Here is a 26266-nt window from a genome sequence, read left to right as displayed (position 1 = left end):
ATTTTGCATAAAAAAACGACGCAAGTGCGGCGCTAAAAAAGTATAAATATGGCCCTGTATTTTGTAGGTTTGGCAGATTTTGCGTAAAAAAATGACGCAAATGCGATGCTAAAAAAGTATAAATATGGGCCTTAGAGACCCGTGAATTACAGAAGTATAGCAGTTGCAGTGACTCCAGGGTCCAGGGGTGTGATAGATGGTGTGCATGAGGACCTAGGCCCCCGACACTACAGATGGCACGCCGCACCTGTTGTATAGCAGTATTTTAATACCGGCTGGGGGCCTATCTTCACTGCTTGAACTAGGGCCCATGACCTCCAGACTATGTTACTGCCCATAGTCGCCCACTGGGTGTTATATCAAGATAGCTTTTGTCCTCTATCGGGGTGAGTTAAACAGTGTGTACACCCGGCCCGGGGAGGTTTCGGCAGTGCAGGCTATTTAAAGAGAGGAGCAGGACGACATGGGCCCTGCTCGGAGGGACATTACACAGACTGTTTATATCTTGCTATCAGCTGGGCCTAGAGAGTGCGTGTACGACCCCACCTCCCTCCTGCTGGAAGAAAAGCCAAGAGTGTGCCCGCCGCCTCCTGAATGATGAGCGTGCAATGTGCCTGCAATATGCAGGAAGAGATGCCTAGGGAGAGCCTGCATCCTGCTGGCCCAGAAACCTAGGGAGACCCTGCATCCTGTTGGACCAGAATCCTAGGAAGAGCCTGCATCCTGATGGACCAGAAGCCTAGAGAGAGCCTGCATCCTGCTGGACCAGAATCCTAGGAAGAGCCTGCATCCTGCTGGACCAGAAGCCTAGAGAGAGCCTGCATCCTGCTGGACCAGAAGCCTAGAGAATCCTAAGGAGAGCCTGCATCCTGCTGGACCAGAAGCCTAGAGAGAGCCTGCATCCTGCTGGACCAGAATCCTAGGGAGAGCCTGCATCCTGCTGGACCAGAAGCCTAGAGAGAGCCTGCATCCTGCTGGAACCGAAGCCTAGGGAGAGCCTGCATCCTGCTGGACCAGAAGACTAGGGAGACCCTGCATCCTTCTGGACCAGAAGCCTAGAGAGAGCCTGCATCCTGCTGGACCAGAAGCCTAGGGACAGCCTGCATCCTACTGGACCAGAAACTTAGAGAGAGCCTGCATCCTGCTGGACCAGAAGATAAGTAAGACCGTGCATCCTGCTGGACCAGAAGCCTAGAGAGAGCCTGCATCCTGCTGGACCAGAAGATAAGGAAGACCGTGCATCCTGCTGGACCAGAAGCCTAGGAACAGCCTGCATCCTGATGGATCAGAAGCCTAGAGAGAGCCTGCATCCTGCTGAACCAGAAGCCTAGGGAGAGCCTGCATCCTGCTGGACCAGAAGCCTAGCGAGAGCCTGCATCCTGATGGACCAGAAGCCTAGCGAGAGCCTGCATCCTGCTGGACCAGAAGCCTAGGGAGAGCCTGCATCCTGCTGGACCAGAAGCCTGGAGAGAGCCTGCATCCTGCTGGACCAGAAGCCTAGGGAGAGCCAGCATCCTGATGGAAGAGACGCCAACATAGACCCGGCACTCTGCTGAAGCAGATGCTTAGAAGGACCCTGCATCCTGATGGAATGGAAGCCTAGAGAGACCCTGCACCCTGCTGGAACAGAAGCCTGAGGGGACCCTGCACCATGCTGTAAAGAAGCCTCAAAACCCTCTATACATTTCTGAATGATGGGTCTGCGGAGTCAACTCCCCATTTTGGAAGAGAACCCTAGGAAGATCCTGCACGCTTCCGAAACTGAAGCCTAGAGAAACCTTGCATCCTGTTGGAATAGAAGCCTATAAAGACCCTGCATCCTGCTGGAACAAAACCCTAGTAAGACCCTGCATCTTGCTTGAACAGAAGCCTAGAGAGTCCCTGAGTCTTGCTTGAACAGAAGCCTAGAGAGACCCTGCACCCTGCTGGAAGAGAGCAGACTACCTGCATTCCACTGAAGAGAAGCCTAGAAAGTGCACGCACCCTGCCAGGGACGTAATGCATTTCTACAGTCAGGATAGAAAACGAAGTGGTGCGGCCCCGCCTACCTACCTACCTTTTAGAAACCCTAGTTTGTTCTACATGATTACAAAACAAGTTGGGCTGGGCTGATGAAAATTAAACCATTCAGAAACATTCAATCACATTAAAATAGGGGCAGCATTTCTTTAAGCTCTGAATGGGAGCTGGAAAGAGGCACTGACAGGCCAAGATGGATGTCTGAATGGAAGGGTCTGTCAGAGAGAGTGAGGTGAAGGCCACATACGAGAAAATGGTCAGTTTGTTTTGCTATGGAGACTAAATCACTGTCTTAGTCACAGCTAGAGAAAGCTGTAGAGAGTTTGTACATTTGTGTCTGCAAGTACACTACCCTAGCCTGAAACATGAAGAGCTAGCTGACTAATCTGTGACACTAATCCGTGCTTTACTCAGGATAGAAAAAAACGCACAGATGGACTCATGGCTAAAAGGACACAATTCTAGGGGCCAGGTCTTCTAAGGGCCATATTTACAAGGCCCACGGTGCATGGTGGCGCAGCAAGTGCCTTGCTGCGATGCCCTGCGCCACCAGGGAAGGGCAGAAATGCACTGTATCGATAAGATATGGAGCATTTCTGTCCTCTCCCCTTGCGTTGGTGCACAAATTGCTGCCACGCGCCAATGCAGGCCCCCTTGCACCATGCTGCAAGGATGCCTGCGTTGTGGGGATGTTTGGTTTTGTGCAGGAAGGAACAACTTCTACCATAAAACAATCAATGGAGGCAAATTCCTCCTTCTATTGGCCATATTTACAAGGCCCTAGCACCTCCTTGCACCACACTAGCATCATTTCTTTAATGGTACTGTGTCTCAAGGAGGCAACTTTCACCACGTCATATTTACAAAGTGGCGCAATGCATGAATTACACCACTTTGCGACCCCTTGTTCCACATTATGCCTGAGTTAGGAGGCCCTCAAAAGTGTGCAGTGAAATCTACAAGATTTCACTGCACCATTTTTTACGTCATTTTTGACGCCTGTTCAAAGCAGGCATTAAAGTGATGCACCCATTGGCCTCCTTGCACTATCCGCACAAGCATCACAATTGTTGACACTAGTGCATCAAATGGCACAATCGCATTAAAAATGTTGACGCTATTGGCCTAACGTGCACCATGGTGCGAAGTATTGTAAGTACAGCGTACCCACCATGGTGTTATTAGGTGGGGAAGGGGCGACGGAAGAAAACTGGCACATCAGCACTGATGCAATAGTTTCTTGTAAATATGTCCCATGTGTGCTGCATAATGCAGCACCCATAGAAAGAGGAAAAAGTGAGGAGAAATATTGTTTTTTCTCCCCGCTGCATCACTCTTACACCACCATGTAAGGCTTTTGACATATTCCCAGGTTTACAAAACCTTGTAAATCTGGAAATGCATCAAAATCTATGGGTGTTGCATGAGAACACCCACACAACACCCATTGGACTGCCTCCCTGGCGCAAAGTAGGGCAACTCAGCGACTTGAGTTATGTTGCCTTACCCCATATCTACAAGGCCATGTAAAGTCATGCAAAGTGTCTTTGTGTGGCCTTGTAGATATGGGTGTGCGGCCTGCGCTGCTGGTGTGTCACAAAAGTGACATACCGGTGGTGCAGGCCGCTTGTAAATATGGGCCTAAGGCTTTTTGAGGTTGCAAATGGTCCAAGTAAAAAATTTGGACCATCTGAGACTGCAAAATGGACTTTTTGTATGTAGCAAACCCCAATTACATTTCAGTAACATGTTAGCTTATCACAGTTTGGGTTTGCAGGTACACCCCAAATCTATATTTAGAAGAGGTGTGTTTTGAGCGTCCCTTCCAAATAGCGATTTGGAATGGGATGTATTAATATTTTTCAAACAAAATCCAGTCACAAATTATTAATATTTTTCCAACTTCTGAAATGTAGTGGCAAATCATTTGCAAACGAGGAGGAGTCCCTAAAGGACCCTTTTCCCTTTTGTGATGGTTGACATTTTTTTTTTTTTAAGTTAGGCAGTGGTCCTTTGGCACTGTCTACTCGTAAAAAATATTTCTTACACTTACAAACCAGCAGCGTTTACAAAAAAATAGGTTGCTTTATTTAAAAGCGATTACCAACATGGTGGCCTGCTGACCCCAGCAGGCCACCATCCCTGTGATGGCAGCAAATCGCAGAGGGTCGCAATTGTTGACCTACCTCAATAATATTCATAAGGTAGGTCGAATTGCAACCCACTACATTATAGTATTTTGAAAACCGACCTATTAGTCCATAGGTAGCGTCCCAAAACACCACACTGGCCCACAAATACTGGTACTAAATTGCGACCAGTGGTTCGCAACCAGCGTTTAGTACATCTGCCCCCCTGTTCATCCCGTAGCTAAAAAGTGCACAGCTCAGTACTTAGCCGTTGACTAAGAGGTGCACAGTTCCCTGTTTGCCTCGCCGCTGAACAGAACACAGCTCCCTGTTTGATCCATAGCTAAAAGGTACAAGGCTCCGAGGTTGACCCATAGCTTAAAACTGCACAGCTCCATATTTGGCCCATAGTTAAAAAGCATGCATCTCTCTGGTTGTCCCTTAGCTAAAAAAGGACACAGGCCTATGTTTGACCCAAAGCTAAAAAGGACGGAGCTTCCTGTTAGTCCCATAGCTGAAAAGAACACAGCTCACCACTTGGCATTTTTCTAAGAGGTGCACAGCTCACTGTTTGCCTCATAGCTGAAAAGTACACAGCTCCCTGTTTGAGCCATAGCTAAGACGTACAGAGCTCTCTGGTTGTCTCATAGCTAACAAAGGGCACAGCTCCATGTTTGAGACATAGCTAAACGGTACAAAGCTCCCTGTTTGGCCCTTAGTTAACAAAGAACACAGCTGCCTACCTGCCTCAGGGCTGAAAAGCAGGGCTCAGTGCTGTGGCTGGAATAGGCTCGAGGTTCAGAAGATCAGACAACATCATCTTACACTGACTTACCGCGGAGACCAAAGGCTTAGCCAAGTTGCCCTGTATAGTTTATACGGCTTTACAAGCGATAACAGCAAAATACTTGGCGCATGCGCTAGGCATCTCGGGAGAATCCAGCTCATTTCCAAAGGGAGACTCTCTGCGCCTGGAAACTCCACCCGCCATTAAAAACATGAATCCTGAAGCAAGTTTAGCATGAAGTTAAATGGACTAGGAAAGCCCCCCGCCCCGCCACCAAAGAATAAACCATTCTAAGAAAAAAATTGTGCAACTCAAAATAAACACTTACATTGAAATTGGGTGAATATGCTCTGGATGTTTTAGCCCATGCGTGGTAAATCTGAACTCTGCTCACTCCCAACACGTACCGGTATACTTTGCAGTATATTCCTTATGTCTCCCCTTACTGTAAGACAGCAGGCTGCCGATTCCGGGTCTTTGTTAAACCCTCATGGTCTAGTTTCTTGACTTTAACATTAATAGATGGAATAATCCATGCTTCCCTGGCTATTCCACTGAAGGTCATGCTACTCTGTAAAGCGCTCGGCCTTCCTGTCTTCTATATAAAACTACAAACGCATAATTATTTCCACAGATTCCTGAAATGTCTCTGGACTAGAGAGCCAACATCCCTCTGCTTGAGCCATGTATGAAAAGTGCACAGCTCCTGTTAAACCCATGACTGGAAGATGAACAGACGACGCGCCCTTAGCTGGAGAGAGCAGGGCTCTGCTTGTCCGGGGTCTGGACAGGACATGGCTGACGGAGCCATTCTGGAAAAGACCAGTTTACTAATTGAGAAACAGTAAACACATCTTTACTCTCCTTATTACTGAAATGGGAAGGGATCTATTATTATTATTCGACCGAAATCCAGTCGCAAAAGTACCCGCCCCTTTAACAAATTCTAAAAATGCACAGCTCTATCAGAGGACAGGGATCCCCTGCCTGCTGCATTGTTACAAAGTACAGATCTATGCCTGGCCGAAGGCACACAAGAGCACAGCTCTTTCCAGCACCCACGGCTGAAATACTTCACAGCTCGCTGCTTAAGCCTTTAAGGAAATTTGCACAGCTCGGCGGATGTCCTAGTACTGAAAGGTACACAGCTCCCTCCTTCCAAACCAGAGGAAAACCCACACAGCTTTAGTTAACCAGGGGCTAAAACGTGCACAGCTCTACTAGATCCAGACCTGAAAAGCCCAGTGCTCTCTCAGTCCAGACCTGAACAGAGACAGCTATACTTCGCCCTGACTTAAAAACCAAACAGCTCTGCTTAGTTCAGGCTTGAAAAGAAGACGGCTATACTTGACAAAAAAATCAAACCGCTTTGCTTAGTACAAACCTGAAATTCACAGCTTTACTAGACACAGGCTTGAATAGTTCACAGCTCTACTTGGCACAGGCTTGAATAGTCCACAGCTCTACTTGGCACAGGCTTGAGTAGCCAACAGCTTTACTTGGCACAGGCCTGAATAGTCCACAGCTTTACTTGGCACAGGCTTGAATAGCCCACAGCTTTACTTGACACAGACATGAATAGCCCACAGCTTTACCTGACACATGCATAAAATAGCCCACAGCTCTATCAGACACATACATGAATAGCTCAAAGCTCTACTTGGCCCACGCTTGAATAGCCCGCAGCTTTACTTGGCACAGGCTTGAATAGCCCACAGCTCTACCTGACACATAGGTGAATAGCCCACAGCTCTACCTGACACATAGGTGAATAGCCCACAGCTCTACTTGACACATACTTGAATAGCCCACAGCTTTACCTGACTCAGGCGTCATTTGCCCCAGCTCTACTTGACACATGCTTGAATAGTGCACAGCTCTTCTTGACACATGCTTGAGTAGTCCACAGCTCTACTTGGCACAGGCTTGAATAGCCCACAACTTTACTTGACACTTACTTGAATAGCCTACAGCTTTACCTGACTCGGGCGTCCTTTGCCCCAGCTCTTCTTGACACATGCTTGAGTAGTCCACAGCTCTACTTGGCTCGCACCGGAAACACACACAGTTCTGTTTGACACAGATCTTAAAAGCATACAGGTATCATACAGGTGATGACCACCTCCTCAGGGCCACACAGGACCTAAGACCTGTGAGCTATGCTTGGCAGAGAGTTAGCAAATCTTCCTGGCTTAGGGTTCTTGCTAGGGTTAGGGTTGAAGAGTACACAGCCCTGCTTGACTCCATGCTTGACCTGTTTGCTTTTTCACAGGAGTTGTAAACAAGCAGCTGTCTGATGTTCCCAGGGTTTGAATGTTTGTTGCTCACTGTTCTACCTCGGCCTTTCATACATCTCGCCGCTCGAGCAGACTGTAAAGCCTCAGCGATCACTGCCATCCATTTTTAATAGTAGCTGCGCCTGGGGGAATAACCCTGGGAAGAAGTGACAACCATGCAGCGTAAGCACCTGACTGATCCTCGATATGCTCCATGAAACCTGCAGCACTGTGGAGAATCCTAAAACTCAAGTGTTCTTGGCATTCCCAAGAAGGAAGAAACAAGAGGAAGCATAAAGTAAAGTGAATGTATATGCCTTAAAAAGTGAAAGAAGAGGCCTTCCTTGGGCCTGAAACCAACAACATCTCAGAGGGAAACTATAATACAGAGCATAAACCATAATTGAATTATGTGTTATTATGACCAAGGTGGTAGGGCCTCATGTTATCATCAGAAAGCATGTCAAAGCTGTGATGCATCCACAGGCTGCAAGCAGATCCTTGCAAAAGACACTTAAGCCCATGGGGGGGTCTCGTGGCTTTTATCCAACCCTGTGCCCTGCATGAAACACACAGATGTCTGTGTCACAGCGATCCAGACCTGTAAACAGTAGGTTACACACAGAGCTGTGTAACAGATACACAAACTCCCAGATCTGTCCTCTTAACGGCTAGGCTTGCAGCTTGTCGGTCACACACGGATGCCTGCAGAGCGCTCATGTACTTGAGAGCGGCCTGTTTGACATTCAGATTAGAGGTGAGGGTGGAAGACTCCACCCGTAGACTCGTGGAGAGTAATAATGAGCATCTGCACACCACACAGTACAAACGGAATTCAACCCTGGATTTCGAAAAGTACACTTTGTTGTTTCTAAAAATGAATGTGTATCGTTGCATTGACCTTGAAAGGAGGAAAGGCTGACAAGAAACTGTCTGCAGTCTTATCTGTAAACCTCAGATCATGCAGAGATCTGCAGCATGTGCATAGACCCACTGAACTACCTTACCAGGATACTATTCTGTGAGCGGTAGATGCCCACACATTCCTATAGGAGTACCAGATGAGCTATCTGACCAGTTTGTGGAAGTGAAACCGGTGCATTTTATGCCCTTTGTTCTTTTCCATATATTGACTATGCAGCGACACCTACTGGAATACTGATGACGCAGAAACAAAGGTTTTACATTTATTAGCGCATAAACGTAGTGCCGCAATAATCAAGTGTGACTTTAACCGAACTAATAAAGATTGTACGGGGACAAATGTGCCCTCAGAGTAGTTCGCCAACATTTATAAGCGTGCTTTATATAACGTGATGTATTAGAATTGTACTAATCTGACATAACCGTAAACGTGTGCCATGATTTGCTTGTTTGAAATGTTTTAACTTAGCATAACTTTAGAGGAGGCTTCGGCCTAGTTGCCTTGTCTCACGGTTTAGATGCTCGTGTTTTTCTAATGTGCTAATAAAACGTGTATTCTTGCTTGAAGCTGTACTTTTCCAGTGAGATCGGTTCACATGCTTATCTTTAAGGTTTCGTGCCAGCCTGGCATCTTCTTCTTTGCTCCAAGGTCAATCTGCAGGTGCAGACAATGGAAGCTCTGAAAGTGAGTTAATTGGTAAAATATGTTGCAACTTACGTTCCCGACTCCAAGGATAATGTATGCCTAGGTAGAAGCTTGTGAATTGTTGTTTTTGATTGGACAATTTGAAGCCAACCTATGAACCCTCCAATGGAAGACCCTACTGGATTTGAACTGTTGATTATTTAAACCTGGTGCACAAGAAGAAAGCGGCCATTACCCACTGCACCCATTGAGGACATTATTGCCCATTGCAGCCATTATGGCCCATCTTGCCGACCTCGTCATTTTGCCATCTTCTACGATGCCAATTGATGTTCAACGCCATTTTGAATGAGACTTTGATGCTTTCTCTAATCGAGAGAAAGAGACTTTAAGTAATTCTCGCTCTAGAGACTTTAACTTTGATCTGCCCCTTTGCATAAAGTAGCAGTTTTGTCCTTTTATCTTGCCGCTGTGAGGCAATTGCCCCCGTCCACCCTGCCCCCTTTTGCCCCGTCCCATGCTGATCGAAACCGGTACCTGTGAGACGAAGACTTCCTTGAATGCTGATTGAATTTGGTAAATATGAAAGGAAAATGTACAATTGCATTGTGTTTCTTTTTAGGTAACCAACTGCTGATTTTTTATAAGAGCCCTAGTTAGGAGTTTTCCAAATCAATGTTGCTAAATTGTTTTTTGCATGAAGTCCCACATGCAGATGCTAATTTGAGGTTAGATGAGGATTCATTTGTTGCACGATGCAATTTGAGACCTTGTTATGCTGACTAATGTATGCAATTAGCCCATTACAGATTATAGTTTTAGTGGTTTGCGTTGCTATTATCGAATGCATTGTTATTCAAATGCTGCATAGATTGCATCTTTTTCGCCGTTATGGACAGCTATTAATGTTCATTTACATATATCATTTGGTGTTGAGACACATTTATATCGTGCTAGCTTTGTTAATATAGGGAAATAAATTCATTAACTTTGAATGAACTGGTGTGGTTATTCATGGCCGAAAGGTCATGGTTCGCCGAAATGTTTTTCTGGATTAATTGTGAAGTGTTATGTTGATCAGGGCATTGCTTATGTTCGTTATTGATTATTGATTAGATTAAATTGACTAATCTCGGGTGAAGAGAGCCCCACTTGGTCAAAAGATTCATCGACCCAAGAGCGTCCAAATATAGGTAATTTATTAGGACGGAACGCTCTATCAATACCGAGTCTCCTGCATAAGTAGTGACCCTATCAAGGCTGAAATAAATGTGCCTGAGAAGAAAAGAAAATGATGGATAAAAAATGCTTGAAATTATCTTAGCTATGGTAATTAGTCGGAGTGCATCTCAGGCCCTCCTTATTAGCTCCCTGCGGCATTATAGTCAGGGGCAAGGATATGCAATTAAATCATGACCACAAACCACAGTGAAGCCTGTACTGCTAAGCTGTGTTACCGCATGGGAAGAGGGAAAGAAACCGCAGGCCTGGTGGGCCCCGTCAGCTGACGTGCAGCTCGAGTCCAGGGAAAAACATGCGCAGCACTCTTAGATTTATTGACTGAGATGTCTGAATGAATCCCAGCCACCCGCAATTAACCTGAGACATATTCAGGCCCATATTTATACTTGGTTTGCGCTGAATTAGTGTAAAAAAAAATTACGCTAATTCAGCGCAAACCTAACTCCACATTTATAGCCACGTCTAGCGCCAAAGTAACAGAGTTTAATGCCGTTTTCGAGAGGGGAAACCCTACCTTGCGTCACTGAGATGCAAAGTAGGCGTTCCCGTCCAGAAAAAGACGATATGGCCTTTGTGCCATATTTATCCTTCCGTGCTAAAATCCAGCACGGGGGTATGGGGGCCTTCAATTATTGCACTAAGCTTGCTTAGCACCATTATTTAACGCCTGGGTCTGGGCAGGCGTAAGAGGACCTGTAGGCAGATCTCCATGGTGGGAGACCATGGAAATTGCACACAGGTGCCCTTCCCTGTCCCCAGGGACACCCCCACCCACCTCTACCCACACCAGGAGGTCACCTAAGGATGGGGGAATCATCCAAGGTAAGTCCAGGTGAGTATTTTTTTTTTGTTGCCAAACACCGCCCAGGGGCCCTAACTTGGGGCCCCTGCATGGCACTGGCCCCAATGGCCATGCCCAGGGGACATTTGTCCCCTGGGCATGGCTATTGGGGTGGTAGGTATGGCTTCTGTCTTTACTAAGACAGGAGCCATGTCCATGGGGCTTGTGTGCCAGAAAATGGCGCTACACTCCCTAGAGGCATTTTTTTGCCTCTAAACAGTGTAGCTCCATAATTTGGCCCACAAGTCCCGGTTCCCTCTACGCCGACCCCCCGGCCCTGTTCGCGTCCTTCACAAGGACGCTAACAGGGCCTTAGCGCCATCCCATAAATATGGCGCCCGCCCAGCGCACAGGAATGGCGTTAGCCGGCACTATACTTTTTGACGTAGACCTGCGTTAGCACAGGTTTGCGCCAAAAAGTATAAATATGGGCCTCAGTTCCCTAGAGCCCATGAGGCGAACAAGTCTGAATTCAGTCTCGCGCTGCCGTTCAAAGTCGACTCGGTCCATTTTGGCACGGGCCCTGAGTTGCGTTTAATTGCTCTTTTTCTGTAGTGGCTCAGACAAGCTACATTGTTTAAATGGAATGCACAGTGGCTAATTACCATCAGATTTATTTAACCATTTAAGTTATCCTTTTCCCACATTAATTTTCCCACCTTAATTTTTCCCACCTTAACAGCGGTGTCTAGCACTACTGTCTCTCTTATCTTTCATTGCATGTGTAGAGCCTTGGCTGTATTTCCTGAACCCTGACGGTTATTCCTGCAAAAGCAGAATGCAGCACATTTTCAAATGATTGTTTATGTGCAGGAAGGGACACCTTCCCGCACATAAACAATCATTTCTGGCATTTTGCTCTTTCTATGCATGTGCAGGATTGCAGCAGACATAGAAAAAGCAAAAAACGAGGAAGAATAAAAGTATTCCTCCTCCCACCCCTGGGGATGGTGTTAGATTTTGGCGCTGCCTCAGATTTACGAAATCTTGTAAATCTGAGGCAGCGTCAAAATGCAATGGGTGTTGCTGTGGCAAGCCCACAGCAACCCACATTGCACACCCCGCTGACGAAGATAACAGCGTCGGAGGGGCCCATATTTACAAGGAGGTGTAACGCCACAAAAAGTGGTGTTATACTTCCTTGTAAATATGGAGCAGAGGTTAGCGGCACTGGAGTGTCACGTAAAGTGGCGCTCCAGTGGCACTAGGGGCTCATAAATATGCCTGTTATAGTTCACACAGTGCAGGGCAGCAACACAAGTTGCTGCTCTGTGTTGCATGGACAGAAGAGAGCTGAACAGCATCATATTTACCATGATTACACACTGTTCAGCTCTCACTATGTGCTGGTGCACTTTTGGTTGTCTAGCGCTAACGCTGGCACCCTTGTGCCATAGAGACGGGTGCCTGTGTTACAGGAAGGATTGTTTTTGTGCAGGACGGATATATTCCTGCACCAAAAAAAAGCCTAAGAGACATTCTTCTCTTTCTATGTGTGCTGGAGAATGCAGCACGTATGGCAAGAGGAAGCAATGAGCAGAAAGGAAGATATTTGTCCTTGTTACGTCTCTGTCAGTTAGGCACACCATTTTTGCACAAACCCATATTTACAAGTGTTTATAAATCGGGGTGTGCATTAAAACACATGGGTGAATGGACGGGAACGCCCATCCTCCATCCATGTAAAGCGTACCTAACGCAAAGTAATGCAAGGCAGTCCAATGCGCCGCCTAGCTTTACTTTGCATTTACTACACCACACAAAGCCACGCAAAACAACTTTGTGTGTCTAAGTTAATGCCAACATTGATTTTGAGTATGAGGTGTGCCACAACAATAACACAGCTCTGATGCAAAGTTATAGTAAATCTGTGCTGTAATGTTTTATCATCTGTTGATCTTAAGTGGCAGTTGGACCTGTGAAAATCACTTACTCCTGTATTGGTACGGAGACTTCCACCATGGTTCAGTGTGATAATGGTATCACAGCACTTAACAAAAAGTTGTTATCCTAGTTATTATTGACACTGTAAGTAAGAAAATGTTTTATTTAGATAGGATTTTGCAAATTACCATTTGAAATGCATCATTTGACTACAGTGATGATTTGAGGCAATTTAAACACACTGCTTCTGATGCCTTTGAAAGGATCCCCTGGGGCATAAGGGATTTAACAGAATCAATTAATAGTGGAGTTTAACCAGATGAAATAATGCAAAGGTATGTCTGATTGTTGAAATGTGAAATGCCAATATTTACTATAGTGTTCAAAAACAAAAAATAAGGCCATTCCGAACAATCCAATTAAGGTACTGAAGAACTTTCACAGACAATTTGGACACAGCAGTTTAATTCAAAGAGGCCAATAATATTTACCTACAAAAAACTAGGCTTACAATGTGACGCAGTGGTCAGGTCTTTGTGATATCGTTGTTGATGAAGCAGAAATGTTAGTACTGTCCCTATGTCACGGTGATCATCTATGTGTGACATTTTATGCATTATGTTATTCAAAGTACTAATAGTTTGATTGTAAAGTGATGCACCATATTAGTGTGCATTCACTCTAGGCTAGTTATCAGAACCTATGTGGTATAGAGATTAAATAAGAATATGAACTAATAGTCTGCATTAAAACGATATTAGATTTCTGATGAGAAGTGTTTTAAATTTGTATGCAAAATAGAGAAATGCAGTTCTGTGCCACATTAATAGAAATGTATTAACAGAGTTGTTTCATTTAAAATTACAGTAACATGAATGCTTATGAAAGGTTATTAATGCTGAATTTATAGTTTGCACATAAAAATGTGCTTTATTCGAATGATTTAATATGCTGTTTCAATTCACTTGCATAAGCCAAAGTGAGGCCCGCTAGGCCCTGCTTTTGTGACTGTGCGGAAATTGTTTAGTCATATTGCTAACGTGAACCTTTCTTCCGGATTTCGCTCACATGAAAATGCTAGCTTAGTAATAGATGTCTATTGTTTTACGAACTATAATATACTGTTCCCCAGCTGGACCTTAGTCAGAATCCCGAAAGAGAAGAAACAGAATCATTTAGCCCTTCACCACTGCTGCTGAACCCCTTGGACTCTGACATGTATTGTCCTCTCTGCCCTTGCCCCTTTTGAAATGCCTTGCTGAGACTTAGAGATTTTTCCCCTGACTTCTAGAAGAAGACTCTTGACTCCTGACCCAGCTTCTGAAATGCTGACACCTTCCCTTTTTACTTACTTTTTGCCCACCTTAGTTAGGGACTTGTTGCCCGAGATTTCCGTTTTCCAAATTCTTTCTGCCCTTTTTGTCTTTTGGCTGCATGTGTTCCAACCAGCACATGTTAATCCCTTATTGGCTAGCTTGTATGGTTTTTCCTTGCCCAAACCAGCTGAACCTTGATTTGAAATGCCTTAATGCTTATTAAAACTGAGCAACATTTGTTTCCTTTACATCCAGTAATTCTCTTGATGTTCTGTATTGTATTTGTAGTGTGCCTGGTTCTGCTAATGTTAGTTCATCTGAACTTATTTTGTCGCCTTGGTCAACCGTTGGTGATACTGTACCTTTATAACTTTGTCTTGAGAATAAGTTTACATGACTTTGAGTTTAAGCTTGTAGTAAAACCCCTAACTTTATTCCTGACTGGAGTTTTCCTCATATGGCCACATTGGCCATATGAGAAAATTCAATTGATTTGTATTGAAATGTGATGATTTGTCTTCCACACCCTTATGCCGGGCCCAAAGATCCATTGACCTCATCAGGTATTGATTTCTGCAAAGGAAGAAATGCTCCAGCATTGTCATGCAATATAACTAATACAATATGGTAGTACCAACAAAGAACACTTCAACATAGCCAATCTTATAAAATCTGCAGTGAAATCTAAGAACATCTCTGGTGTATTAGTTCATACCAGCCTCCTTATTAGTGCTTAATTTGAGCCGCTGGCTGCAGGTGGAGGTCCTCATTTTGGAAGACCTAACTTGTTTTTCCTCAGCAGAAGAAGAGAGAAAATAACACAAAAGAGGCAAACAAGGAAAAGAAAGACGAAAAAAGATCAAGAAAGAAAGCAAGAATAAAAAATAACTTGAATAGGTGAGATGAAAGGACAGTGAGTGTTCAGTGGTGGATGAAAGGGGTATGAGGTGGAATCAAGACTACAATAGCACTGACCATAGGCTTCTGAGCAAAATTCTGGGATCAAACATGTATTCTTTTACCAATTAAGCATTGCTCATGATGTGAGCAAGCGTAAGAAGTGAATCTAAGTGTGTCCAAGCAGGTTTGGAGGAGTACTGCACCCAAGACAATTTTGGGAGAAAAATGTATGAATGTTTCATTTTTGAACACACATTTCCCAGAGCCATACTCAACCTGTTCGCTAGGCCACAGGGTAGGCTGCAGAAAGCCAGAAGCAACTAGGTACAGCTGTTTCCACAAACATGCACAACTACAAAAGAAGCTGCTTTTCTCTGCTCAGGTCTGCTCACTAGGAGCACGTCTGTCAGCACCGTCAGCAGTCTACTGTGTAGCCACTTCTGGTGATAGCGACCTCTGGTGGACTGGAGGGGGTGATAGTGGCTTGTTGGCCATGCTCCTTCCAGCCCCTGGGGTTTGCCTGGTGGCTCAGTTTGAGCATGGCTGTAGAAAATATATGTGAAGCAGCCACGGTTTATATTAGCAGAACTATGGCTAGATTGTGTAAAGTGCATGAGTGGTGCTAATTAACACAGAGATGCCATTTAGCCACACACATTACATATTGTACAGATGTACCACTCTGCTTCATCTATATTTGCACCAAAAACCAATGGTTCTAATGTGGATATGTAGACAAAATACTAAAACTGATTTTTGCTGACACAAAATGGCCCTAACAATCTAAAACAAATAGCTAAAAATGGCACAGCCTTGCAAGATGCAAAATGGTGTTAAATAGCACCTCAGTGCAAATTAGCATCACTCCGGCATTTTACAGAAACTGTCCCCCGGATATAAGCACTGCCTATTTATTTAGTTGTGTTTTATATAGAATCTAAAGTATATGGTTGGGGCCTCATGACTGCCGGTCGGGAGCGCTTCTTCAGGCTCATATTCACATGAAGTACTGACAGCTAGGTCAGGTGATCCAGATGAGGCAGACTGCGAGGCGAATAAGAAGCGGGAAATGTCAGAGACTATGAAGAGCTTTGAAAACAACAAAGTACCAGGCAAGAGCTAACAAGGCACCAACATCAATAAGGAGATATTATGCTTGAGACAGATTTGTGTTATATGACCATGAAGGAAATGTCTACATCAATCTAAACCTGAAACCTAACTTAGAGTTTGGTGGTAACTGAGAATCCTCCAGCTTCTATAGGAAACGTTTTTAATTAGGAAACTTCTTATATTTATCAATTTTGTTACTTTACATATATAAGACAGGCAGAAATAAGACAAGAGTACTGCAATGGAGAAAGAAAATACTGATCATGGTCAAAATCCTAGCACAGTTACAGATTTACTAATTGGTCACAAAAAGGTCACGAATAGGACCCCTAATCAGTAAGCTATTCAAGTTCAGTTTGAGGACCCCAAAGGAGAAAAACAACCCACAGCAAAAACCCTTGAACATTTACAACCAGCTGCAAAAAAGTAACATTTCATAGGAGTCACTTTCCCCCTCCAAGCGTTATCCATTGTAGCAAACAATTACACTGTGTGTGTAACTCACTAGACGGTTTTTCATCTGGTGAAAACTCTAAATAAACAGGAGAATCCATTGGCTGAATTACCTCCACAACACTCTCCCGATAATGTAAGAAAGTTAGCATGTGAACTCTACTCCATTTTAAGAGTTTCTTCCAGAAATTGGATGATTGTCCGTTGCCAACAAACTCTAAACCAGGTCCTTATATATTTAAAAAAGGAGGAAGGCAAGAAAAGTTTGAAAACATTTTTTTTCAAATTATGAGAGACCAATCTTGAGTAAAGCTACAATTACAATTATGACATTTAGGGATTCATGGTATTCACTCTTTTTTCTAAGAAATACACAGTTCCCTGCGCTACCCGCTATGTAGGCAATGACTGCAGACCTAGAGCCAACTAGAAGCAAATATGTAACGTACAAACAAATGAAAACTGAGATAAAAAGGAAAGGAGCTACGATTATTTGAGTAGAAATTCAGGATATATCCTTTAATCATGGTCTGCAGGTTGATTTATTTTCTGTGTCTGCAAACATTTTGGTGGATTTTAATTATGACGGGTTTTGGTGATTAGTTTTGGTGAGTCCAATTTCTTTTAGAATCTCTGAAACATTTCTGAAGTTGAGAATGTAAGCTGTATTTAATAATGTATTTCATTATGACTTAGAATTTTTTTTGTGTGAAACAGGTTACATTAGAAGATTAGAAGAATCCTTCTTAAATGAAAATTACTTGAGAGGCAGGTTGAACAAAAGCTTTTCCATAGTTTTATTTGGAATGAGTAATTGATTTTAAAGAAATGCACTCAGGATATCCCATACTGTGTGGTTAAATCAGCTGGGGGCGTTATTTTTAAATTGATCAGTTATTTTTTGGCGTTGGAGACTGTGAAAAGTGAACTTTTCTATAGAGGGACATGATGTTGCAGTCACTAAAGCAGATTTTATTCTCATTACGTTTTCTTTAAGTTAAATAGAAAAAAGTGTTAATAGTGTGCTTTCATTTTTATTTGAAGTGCTATTAACCACTGCAGTTTCTTAGATACAATATGTGATCCTAAGTTTTGAATTGTATACCAGAAAATTAATATTGTTTAACACAAACAATAATTTGTGTTTTTATTCAAGGTATGGATTCTGGTCGGCTCCCATTGCATTGTGATGTGGAAGGAAAGGTTTGTGGGCAGAATTTCTCCCAGAATTCTAAAGAAATTACGTTAAATACGTGTTGTCATGGGTTTGCGCAAGTCCTGCTGTGGTAATATTACTCCCAGATAAGATTTTTGTTACAAAAGCGAAATCGCGCACATTTCACAATTTCGGAGCTTCTATCATTAGGTACCAGTGCTTTTGACCCAGTTATGATTTTTCCCCTAAATTGTGCCCACATGTGACTTGTCTCAGTAGAAAATGTCTCACAGGAATTGTAAAACGTATGGGCCGCGGCCTGGATAGGTTTGCTGCACTAACAGTTTCCTGTCAGTGTCTCTTTGAGATTTTTGTATGCAAGTTATGTCCTCACTTACAAATTTCATGCCGATGGCTGTCAAAACGTATTTGGAATAACGCTTTTAATTTTCATGGAAATGATGGTACTTTCTTTAATATATGTTTTATTTATTTTTCTAAACAAACTAGTTCTCAACAAACATTGCTCGCGTTGTTCTTCCTGTACAAATAAATTCCACAACGCTTCCCCATCTAATAAATCAATATTTCAAAAACCTACGAGACATAAGCAACGGCTATAGATCTTTCTTTGGGTGTTCAGAGAACATCACATACAATTTTGCCCTCATTAGGAGTGGTCTTGTAAGTGGTATGATATTTATTGAACCTGATCAAATTTGACTCTGCTGAGTCGTAAGTATCTGGGTGTAACAACTATCACTCACTTAAGAATTTTCAGAGCATAACATACAGATTTGGGTGCTTACTGTACCACAAATCCTCAAGTTCCAGAAATACCAGACTTTGGTCTCTGGTAGATATCAGCAGGTTTGACCTGTTGATATTAATCAGAAGGCTTATAACTGTGATGAAGTGATTTATCAAAAGTGCAAAATGGAGGATCATCAGTGGTGATGGGAAGGAAAAAATGTGAAGAAAACAAGCACTGGTAAAGCAAATAGGTCTCACCTATGTAAAAGCTATTGGCTTTGTCATTGTGTTTTAGCTATGTTGTACACCAGTGTGGCTGATGTTAAGCATGGCTAAAATGTTTGTGGCATTGTGGTGAGAGGAGTGGCGCAGTGTGGAGTGGTGTAGAGTGGGCTAGAGTGGTGTAGAGTGAAGTGGCATATAGGGGGTCATTCTGACCCGTCGCGAATGACGGAAGCACCACCAACAGGCTGGCGGTGCTTCCAAGCCCATTCTGACCGCGGCGGTAAAGCCGGGGTCAGAAAACCGGGGCCGGCGGTTTCCCGCCGTTTTTCCCCCGGCTGGGCGAATCCACCAGGGCAGCGCTGCAAGCAGCGCTGCCCTGGGGATTCTGACCCCCTTCCCGCCAGCCAGTTTCTGGCAGTTTTCACCGCCAGGAAGAGGCTGGTGGGAACGGGTGTCCTGGGGCCCCTGGAGGCCCCTGCACTGCCCATGCCACTGGCATGGGCAGTGCAGGGGCCCACTAACAGGGCCCCATGAAGCTTTTCACTGTCTGCTTAGCAGACAGTGAAAAGCACGACGGGTGCAACTGCACCCTTCGCACGCCCGCAACACCGCCGGCTCCATTCGGAGCCGGCTTCTGTGTTGCAGGCCTCCTTCCCGCTGGGCCGGCGGGCGCTAACATGGTTAGCGCCCGCCGGCCCAGCGGGAAGGTTGAATTGCCGGCAGTGGTCTTTTGACCGCGTAGCGACCAAATGGCGGTTCCCGCCTGGCGGGCGGCAATGACCGCCATAGTGTTGTAGAGTGGTAGCATACAGTGTTGTAGAGTGGATTAGAGTGGAGTGTTGTAGAGTGCCATAGACATTTGGAGAGTGGAGTGTCATAGAGTGGAGTGTCGTAGAGTGGAGTGCCATGGATTAGAGCGAAGGTTTGTGGAGTAGAGTAGAGTGGAGTGGTGTAGAATGGAGTGATGTACAGTGGCAAAGAATGGAGGAGCATAAAACTGAGAGCCATAGAGTTGAGGGGCATCAAGTGGAGGGGTGTGGAGTGGGAGGCCTAGAGTGGAGTAGAGGACCATAGTGTGTCGTGGCATAGCGTGGAGTAGTGTGTTGTAGAATGGAGTAGATTGTTGTGGACAGACATAAAATGGCAGAGCATGGAGTGGAGAAAAGTCTTGTAGAGTGCAGTAAAGTGCTTTAGAGTGAAGTAGAGTGTCATAGCATGGAGTAGAGTGTCACAGGGTGGAGCATAGTATCGTAGAGTGGAGTGGCATAGAGTGGAGTAAAGAAGAGTGGTGTAAAGTGGAGTGACATGGGGGAGAGTGGAGTAGAGTACCATAGAGTGGAGTGTCATATAGTGGTGTGGCGTAGAGTGAAGTGGGATAGGGTGGATTGGCATAGAGTGGAGTGGCGTAGAGAGGAGTGTCATAGAGTATAGTGTAATGGATGGTCATAGAGTATTGTGGAGGGTCATCGAGTGGCGGGTCATATAGTATCGTGCAGTGGAGTGGCACAGAATGGCATAGAGTGGAGTAGAGTAGTGTGGAGTGGCTTAGAGTGAAGTAGAGTGGAGGTGAGTGTTGTGTCATAGAGTAGAAGGCCATAGTCTGGAGGGACATGAAGCAGAATGGAGTGGAGTGTCGTACAGTGGCATAGAGTAGAGTAAAGTGTCATAAAGTGGAGTGGCGTAGTGTGAAGTGGAGTAAAGTGTCATAGTGTGTCACAGAGAAGAGTGGCGTAGAATGGAGTTGATTGTCATAGAGTGAAGTATCCTAGAGTAGAGTGTTAAAGAGTGGAGGAGAGTGCCAATGAGGGTTGTAGAGTGGAGGGTCATAGAATGGAGACCATAGAGAGTGGTGGCATGGAGTGGTGTAGAGCTGAGTAGAGTGTTGTTTTGTGTGGAGGAGAACAGAGTGTTGTAGCATGAAGCTGAGTAAAGTGTCATAGAGTGGTGTACTGCTGAGTGGAGTGGCATAGAGTGGAGTGGCATAGAATGGAGAGGAGTGGCATGGAGTAAAGTGCAATTGAGTGTCATAGAGTGCCGTAGAGTTCCCTATTGTTGAGTTTTGTGGAGTGGGTCTTGTAGAGAGGAGTGTAGTAGAGTGAAGTGGTGTAGAGTGGAATGGAGTAGAATGTAATGTAGTGGAGTGCCGTGGAGTGGAGTAGAGTGGAGTGGCATAGAGTGCATACAGTGGAGTGGGGTTGAGTGGCATACAGTAGAGTAGAGTGGTATAAGCAGAGTAGAGCAGAGTTACATGGATTGATGTAAAGTGACTTGGAGTGGAGGTGTGTAGAATGGAGTATCATAGCAGAGAGAGGAGTAAAGTGTCATAATGTTTCCTGGAGTGTTATAGAATGGACTGTCTTAGAGTATAATAGAGATTCATAGAGTGAAGTTGCGAAGAGTGGAGTATGCAGGGTGTGATAGCGCACTGCCATTACAGGCAACACATTTTTTATTGAAATGGCCATTACATTTGCACAAGCATACAGTTTTACTGATAAAACTGTAAACCACACAAATAATAATGTGGGGAAATGGCATCACCAGGTTTATTGATTTGCTTTGATCGTTTTAAAATATTTGTTTCCTGCACACTTCAACATTTAAAAAAATATTTTGTGCTTTGCAAATTCTTATATGTTTGCACAGTCCTTTATAGACATTTACATTTTGATGTGTGGTAGAAAAAAAATAACATCCTTTCATCTCACATGGATACCCAACAGGGTTATTACATAAACCCTCTCACATGGAAGTCAGAGAAAGAAAAGTACACCAAGCTCAATCGGAAGACTGAGTCTGACATTTTACCTCTCTCTTTGAATGCACAGCAAATGTGTCAAGATAAGAACAAAATATAAATATTTGTTTACAGAAAGCAAATACTCATGCAAGAATACAAGGAGATCTGTAAACATGCTACGCCCTGCGGAATGGACTAACTCACGCTCGACTGCCTAAAACAAATAAAGCCAGCAAATTGAAAGTAGGCAACTGTGAGTTACAAATAACAAAGCCAATGGTAAGGAATGGGCCGAATGCATTCCCAGGGTAGCTTTTGAATGTCCCCAAAATGTCTTTAGCAAACCAGACAGCTGCACTGTCTGGTAGGCTTCGATCTAAAAAGAAGTGGGTGTGGAATAAAGGGGAGAAAACTATAGCCATACTTGTGATCATTTTTCATTTACAATCAATATCATTAGTGTAATTAGTAGGCTGGGCAGCATGTAACAGTGGAAGGGAGAATCAATCAGGGTGGGCTGTCATCATCCGTTTGTTTTAATGTTTGCAAAAGTAGGTCTCAGTGAGCAGCTTGGGCTCATAACCTTTCGTTCAAGATCCAGATCCACCTCCCAGCATTTTAGCAAATTTATTTTCCATCGCACTACTTTATCTGACACCTCTTCCACTTCTCTTATGGTTGTTTTGACAGTGCTTTGAGATATCAGTGCACCCCCAAAACATATGCAGTTAATCTGGGACAGCTATCAAAACTCATTGGTATATCCTGTGCAAAGTCAGAAAGGTGTAGCGTATCACAGTTGACTGTATAAGTCTGTATCCAGCAATGCGGATGTCCAGTTTGGGGTATCCAACTATCTTCCCCCACTCCGGATCAGAGATTCTCTGCCCATCTGTCTTTCAGTGTTTGTCATGGCACACCTATCTCGCCTAGCACTGCTGCATTCAGTTGAGTCAAAATCGTTTTGCTTTTCTTGCTAATTTTCAGCATCGTATCTATCACAATATGTGTCTTCTGAACTACACCCTTGATAAGCCACTGTTTCCTTATTTGGTGTGATATTGCGTTTTATGTAAGAAATGTTCTATCTGCTACAGTGTGCGCATCTCTCAATGCGTCAAAGGTGTGCAATATGCCTCCATCATATACTTAAATATGCTAAAAGTTATGGATGTTTGTTGAAGCAAACATTTGCAGTTCAGTCTTTCCCTAGATAACATTTCTGACAAATATCACTGCTGGTTGAACAGTCTAGACAGAGCATGTGCATTGTTGGCCCGCAGCCTAGTGAGTAGATGTAGAAACGGCCAAAGGCTCAACAACATGTGTACCCTCCTGAGAGGAGCCATGTTCACATGGTTCCTGCTGAAGGAGGAAACTACTCTGTGAGTCGACCCTGCTGTTGACATGGCCAGGATTACATGCACCCAGATTAGAGAATTGCCCCAAATTCACTGACCAGGTTAATAATGAGACTATAAATGTTTTTATACCTTGCTGAGGAAACTTTCTAATAGTAGAGGGTAAACTGACGACAGAGGGTAAGGATTAAATTATGCTGCAGACAGAGAGTTTAACACTACAATCTGAATTCTACAGAGGGTTTAAGAAACCGTATATGTAGACTTCGAGGGTGAGAATTACAGAGTATCCTGATAAGGAAGATTTTAAATTATCAACGCTTCTGCTGGAAGAAAGGGTGGATCCTGATTACAGAATGTGCGGCAAAGAGTGAAGTATTTACCAAACCTATTAAGGTATTTACTATGCATGGTAAAAGCCTCCTACTCCGAATTTTCAACTTGCAAATAGGCATGGCAAGCAGCACTGCTTGTTTTACCTAATACATTTTGACATTTTTGTCCTGTAGAAATCAGTCAAGACAAAACGTTGAGGGTGTGATAATTATCACACTTCTGTTTGCACAGGGATTAGAAGTCAACCTTGAACCTGTACTCATGTTCTAAGAGTGTCCATTGTTTTGGTTGGGCTAAGAAACTAGAGATTGTACCCGACCCCTACTGTGCCTATCTTATTAAATCCTATACATTGTGCTGATCCTTAAATCATGTGTGTAAGTCTACATCCAGAATTTTGTCAGAGTGCTGCCATGCCTCAAAGAGCAGAACCACCCATTCCCTGAAGCCAGGCATCACCGGCCTATTAAGATTATACATCTTCACCTACCGAGACCAGGCGCACCCTGGGACCACGCACCACCACTCTCCACCATGAGGTTCAGTACCTCCACCCTTGAGATTAGGCACCTCCACCCAAGACTAGTTCCATCTAGAGATGAGGCTTCTTAATTGTCACTCCCTGGCATGACTACTTTATAAGAATGTTTGCTGGAGAAGGATAGACCTGCTCAGTGATAAGGACCCAAGGGTTTTTCATGTTCCTTTGCTTTTTTTGGACATAAACTTGCTCTTTAATGAGTGTGGGGCCCTCTAAATAAATAATTTGTATCCTTTTATGACTTAAATCACCGGTCTTTTTCTTTTCTACTACTAACTTAAAAACTGAATAATAGTAACAGAAACATGTAAAAATAAAATTAAAAGGTAATCAAGAAATGTCTTGTACCACAGGGTCATCAAATGAACAGGGATCAATGGACCGGTAGGTATATTGTGGACATATTCCTTGTTATCTTATATAAATCATATTTCTAGGCTTCAGATGCCAGTCCTCAAGCAGTGTACAGCAGCTGCTTCCACTATTTGTGTAAAGTGACAGGTTTGTGTATGTGAGTGATGCAGATTAGATAGAAATGCAAGCGCTGTTTGCCAAGCAGGATATCTCCAAAGCAGAGGGAGGAAACCGCTCTATTCCACTGCAGAGGTAAAGAGTGTCAGATTATGATGCCTGTATGAGACACGTGTATGCAGTGCAAAAGGCAGGGACTGTGGTCTTCCAAACTGTGTGCATAAAAATTTCACTTTGTGTACATCACTGATGTCTTCTACCTGTGAAGATTGTGTGGGAACTACAATATAACCCCTTCAATTTGTGACCTGAGAATTGGTTCCTCCAGGTCCCCAGTTAATTAGTCAAATATCTAGGATGCATTCACCTCAGATATGTGATCCTCATCTGGGAGTGTCATAAGATGGATGTTGGCGCTAGTGTACACAGAGGATCATTTCTGAGTGTGGAAGCTGGTGACACAGTACACTCTGCTAATGTCACTGACTGGCGTTTGGTCTGGAGAGAAGTTGAGACCTGAAAGGTGTGCAGAGTAGTGGGCTCCCAACAGAAGGTCCCAAACCTGTCACACTTCCTGCCTTGCTTCTGATAGAGATCAAATGTTACTAATACATTAGTTGCATAGAAATTAGCATGTGATGCCTTACAAGTTTCATTTAAAAGCCTAACAGAGAAATTAACATGAAATGTAAGAATGTACACATTTGAATTATGGCGGACATTGTGCTCTCCATTTGTTTTCAACATCGCGTTTTGCCTTGATAGATGTTGTACATTTATATTCTAATTAACTACTGATGAACTACTGACATGAATCGATATTGAAAAAAAATATTTTTAGAGAACCATTTTGAAATTTTTGGGCTGTAGAAATCAGTCAAGAAAAAACTTTGAGGGTGTTTTTAATTATCACACTTCTGTTTGTAAGGTATTAGATGTCAACTTGTACTCAGGTTCTAAAAGTGTCCATTGTTCTGACTGGGCTAAGAAACTAGAGATTGTACACGACCCCTACTGTGCCTCCCGTATTAAATCCTATATATTGTGCTGATCCTTAAATCATGTTTGTAAGTTAATGCCCAGAAATGTGCCAGAATGTGTTGACATACTTCCTGGAACATTTCAGATGGTTGTGACATTTGCAAACATGTCAGGCAGTGACATTAATGTTGGCCCTGGGAAAAGAGTGAGTAAATTAGTGTTTATTGCTATATTGTTCTCCACACAATCTAAATCTCCCCTAGACAACGGTCACCATTAATTGGGACCACTGTTAGATAAAGATGTGTGTCTTTACAGTATAGCAAAACTCTTTGAGCAATTTTATAGTCTAAAAGTAGGCTCTTGTATTTGGAGACCACAGGAGCTTAGCATTAGGGTATCTCTTATATCTCATGATACTGGATAAGATACAAGGTGGGATCTCTTAGCTGTGTTTTGTGAATCGGACAGTGTGTTATAAAAACATACCTCTGCGGTACTAGAATCCAGTGGAACTAGCCAACATGGGATCTACTCTTTTCCATCTCACAGCCACTCTTACTGAAGTGTTGTGGGTCACATGAAGCTTGAGAACATATAATTTGGGTTCTACAGGCCCATCCACAGACTGGTGCAGTATCTAAGGAAGGTTTATATGGGAACCATCACAATAGAGGGCTGGCTTCATGGGATAAGGTGAAGTATCTTTTTAGGCATCAAAATAGGAAGATGCACGCGTCTTTCTCTTGTTCAATGTTAGCTATTGTTGGAAATAGCCATTTTTGTAGGGTTGTCCCCAAACTTTTTGGCTTCTGACCTCCTGTTTTGATCCTATGCTGAAGTTCGTTTTTGCAGGATTTAAGATTCTGGGCATTTTACCACTGCTGACTAGTTCTAAAGTGCAAGTGCTCTCTGTCTAAATTGTACTGGGGATTGGTTTATGCATGATTGGCCTACTTGATTTCTGTAAATCAAATGCTACTAGTGGGCCTACAACACTGGTTGCGCCACCCACATGAGTATCCCCGCAAACATGTCTTAGGCCTGACATTGCAGTGTCTGTGTGTGCAGTTTTAAATGGCCATTTTGACCTGGGAAGTGCACCCACTTGCTAGCCCCAAACTTTGGGCTGTTTGTGAATTCACACTAGACAATCCAACAAAGGGAGCTTA

General features: G+C 43.7%; 1 protein-coding gene across 2 annotated transcripts in view; it reads right to left on the bottom strand.

Moving 5' to 3' along the window:
- HK3 (hexokinase 3) overlaps positions 1 to 26266 on the bottom strand; it is a 296343-nt gene that overhangs the window by 102446 nt on the left and 167631 nt on the right. The gene's annotated exons all lie outside the window — the stretch shown is intronic.

This window comes from Pleurodeles waltl, chromosome 7 (assembly GCF_031143425.1).
Source record: "Pleurodeles waltl isolate 20211129_DDA chromosome 7, aPleWal1.hap1.20221129, whole genome shotgun sequence".
NCBI classification, from domain to species: domain Eukaryota; kingdom Metazoa; phylum Chordata; class Amphibia; order Caudata; family Salamandridae; genus Pleurodeles; species Pleurodeles waltl.
This window is presented reverse-complemented; position numbering and strand designations above follow the sequence as displayed.